Here is a 3,949-nt window from a genome sequence, read left to right on the forward strand (position 1 = left end):
GCTGTTCATTAGTGCAGGGGGTCCCGGAGCGGGGCCCGGGACCTGCGGGGGTCAGTGAGGGGGGGGGGGTGTACAGCGCGTCCCCAGCAACTTGAGAAGTAGGCCTACTGTCATTCTACTGAATCTAATTCAACAAAAAATGATCACACATAAACTAGTTCCCAAATCTGAGGTCCCGGGACGCTCCTGGGTCACAGAGGGAGATACACAGAATCCTCCGGAAATCATAGGAATCATTTCATTTCTCTTGTGGGTCATGATTGGTTTGCAATTGCGCATTTACAGGATGTTTAAATGTGGTGAGTCTGGATTTCTGCCGTCTGTTTATGGACAGTGTGTAGCCTACTAAATCACATCCAGCCACGGGAAATGTCAGATGTGTGTCCTTGTGAACACATTATTATTACCAGGCGCTTCAGAGGCTGCTGACATGAGAAGGTGTGGGAGAGCCCGGACATGAGGGCAGGAGGAGAGGTGGTCTCACACTTATTATCTTCACAATGCTCTGTTAGGTTAGGTTGGTTTGAAAATTCAAAAATAAACGTTTGATATTATGCAGACTAAGCAGTCATTTGTTTGGGGGAAATAGGAGTAAGACAATCCTGCAATACGCGAACTGTGCGGATTTCCTGCGAAATGACTCTTTGGCGGTTGGATGTAAGATCATTACATTTATTTATTTATAAAAACAATGTTTATGTTCTATACGATGCAACAATAAGGATATGTATTTCTAACAAAACCAGAATAAAAAAATAACTATCCAACTTCAATAACAATTTAGGCCAAATACTCGCAAATAAATAATGCCAAAAAATGCAGCCAAAGACTTAAAAAAGACTGTAAAAGTTAAAACTTTATGCAGGTCTTTGTTTTTTCCGTGTTTAATCATCTTCAGGAGGATCCCAATAAGCTGTCAGCCGCTCCCTCAGCCATTTAACTGAGGAGCGGAACAACATGTGCAACTGCAAGGAAACATGCAGCCTAAATAAAACGTCTCGGGGCGGTGGTGGAACAAACAATCTAATGATAAGATATTTTTAGTATACTGAAAATATTCGGAATGAATTTTCTCCCATGAGATGCTTTCTATGAATTTATAGGAAAAGTTAGAAGCATATTGTAGGTCCTTTCTTCACCTGTAGAGTATGTGAACATGAAGTTCATTGTGTGGAAATGATGGTGATGATAAACAATGAGAGTGATGATGAAGAGTGAACGAGAGAAAACAAAAACGCTCCGGGTGTGAGTACGTTTTATTTTAGGCACATTCAGTCTACCACCAGCTTCGATCATGAATTACGCCAAAATTAATTTCACAGTTTGCGGAGGCTTTGCCAAGTTCGTGATTCAAGTTTTGGTAAACCACACGCACGCACGCCCCCACGCACATGAGAACGTGCATTTACAAGGAGAAACAGCAAAGCGGTGTGAAGTGACACGAGCGAAGCATGGCAGGTCTGCCCGCCTCATTAATGCAACATTGATTAAACATTTAGTACTTATTTGTGCAATTTATGCGGCATTTTACACCCGCATAAACTAATGTCCAATGTCTTCAATAATATCACCATCACAGAGGAAAGCACCTCACTTGTGACCACAGAGGGGAGAGATGAGTAAACAGACCTGCACAGTGGACATTGTCAATTAAGATGTCTTAATCAGGCCTTTCTGCTTGACCCACACCCACGCAGAGGGGCCTCCAAACCACGCACGTGATCTCTAACTAACTTAATGCGTGCGTAAAAGCTTCACTGTGGTCACATACATTCAGGTTCTTTCTCCAAACTGCTTGAGAGTGACGAGGCTGTAACATTAATACTGCGACCCCTGGAAGACTGACAACACTGCGGTGCGCCTAATGGGGATCTTAATAAAGTATCTATGTACCCCGAGAAACAAATCGATACAAGATGTAGGCCTATGGATCGATACCTATGAAGTAGTCCTGATGAAATAATGCGTTAGGGTTTGGGGAGGCTGAGGCGCCTGTCTAATATCCAGGAGAGTGTTTGCGGTCTCTTCCCATCATCCCTCTGCTGACCGCTTTCCCCGTGTGTGATCGTGGATATAAAAAGAAATCAAACTGCATGCTTAAAAAAGCTGCTCCCTGATATAAGTCATTATTGAATTCCCACCCTTTCTGTCCAGCTTCTCCGGGAGATGTGGTAATCTTTCAGCCATAAATTCACGTTTATATAATAAAATTTAAGCACACGTTATGTTTACTCAGGGGGCCAAATAGTAGCTTGCTTCTGAATGTATTTGATGTGCAATATTCAAGCTATCATAGGTAAAGTTGGCTGCTCCACTGCCGTTGAGGTAGGCTCACCGTGAGCGCGCTTGGGTTTAAAGGAAACCGAAATAGCCTCCTCAAAAATGGAGGAAATTCATCATGGGGTATGTTCCCCCTCTTGCACTAGAGACGCTGCAGTTGTCTTTATCGCCCGTATTTATATCACCACAAAGAGCTGCGCCCCTTTTGAAAGTCTCGCCGTGTTTTTTCTGCTTTTTTTTAATCCATTGAACTTTGCCATGTTGCAGTTGATTGGTCCGTCTTTCAGATTTATTTTTTCTCAATTTTTCTTTTCTCGAAAATGAAAAGTCAACGAAGAGGAACATTTTGGTCAAGGAAAATCCTGTTGTATAATATTCTTGTTAAGAGGGGCTATAATGATCCCTAGTTTTAATATGTGACCGGTGTCTTGTTTTCACTTCACGCTCTCAGGAGTGCCTGTAATATTTTTTCTACAACTTTCAAACCCGCTTATAGCCAATACCAAGGGACATAAAGAGAGCTGATGTTGTCAACAACATGATCATATTTTGTTTGCTCAAATTATTGCCGGGGGTCATATTGGATGTGCAACAATTTAGAGAAAATTCAGAGTTATCCCTTAATGTTATTTTATTTTAATACAAGCCTCCAAAATTGATTCCTGACTTTCTATGTAACCTTTGATCCTTCTGATCATGTTAAAAACGACAACATCACATGGGGACTCTCCTCTTGGCAGAGGTGTCTTCGCCATCTCCTGCGCTCACACACAGACGCAGTGGGATACAGAGTGGATGACAGGTGCTTAAAACACACATTACTTGAAAAGTTACAGCTTAATAGCAGTCGGCAGCTGCTGTCGTGGTTGTGCGAGGAGGCGCTTTTCCCTTTGTGTTAAAGTGAGCCGAGGTCTCCGAGGTCTCCAGCTACAGTTCCGGGGTTAGCGGGTAGATGGCACACTTTTCTTACATTTATGGGCAGAATGCAGGGAGCCTGGTGCACTAAGTAGAGGTGAAGGGCAAGGGTTTATTTTAATGGCCAAAGATAAGGTGAAATAATGTTTAGACAAATACAATTATTCATAAATAAATTGAATAATAAGAAGAAGAAATTATTTTTCAAATAAACATGAACAGAACAAATGTTGCTGTTGATTCAGGCTTTATCTGGTGCTATCGCCAATTTGTTAGAAAATAAAAACGGCAAAAATATAAATGATAACATTAATAATATCAAAAATAATAATAATGATTATGAATATTTTTTTAATTAACGTAAGTGCACTAACAAAGGGAACATGTGGCCCATCCATCCGTTTGACCTATAGAATACATTCTAAATGAGCTGCGTTTTCTTAGCCTACAATAAAACGCATGCTGCATGGGCTATTTGTCATAGTAATAGTGCCAATGTGCAAATAATGTGCATATTTGTCGCCTAACTGGTCGCGTATGTATGTGTGTGTGAAATGGACAGAGGAGAAGCGAGACTGCAAATCATATTCTTATCTTATTAAACAAATAGCCCCACTAATAGCCCGGGAGCCCTGAATAAGTTCTCAGCTTCAGAGCGTAAAGCCCAACCAACGCCGGCCATCAGCACCGAGTCTCCTGCACACACATGCCCCGCAGCCTGTGGCGTTTTATACACTTGGAAAGAGAGGGGGGG

The sequence above is a fragment of the Notothenia coriiceps genome, unplaced genomic scaffold (genome assembly GCF_000735185.1).
Source record: "Notothenia coriiceps isolate Sejong01 unplaced genomic scaffold, NC01 NC01_scaffold00026612, whole genome shotgun sequence".
Classification (NCBI taxonomy): domain Eukaryota; kingdom Metazoa; phylum Chordata; class Actinopteri; order Perciformes; family Nototheniidae; genus Notothenia; species Notothenia coriiceps.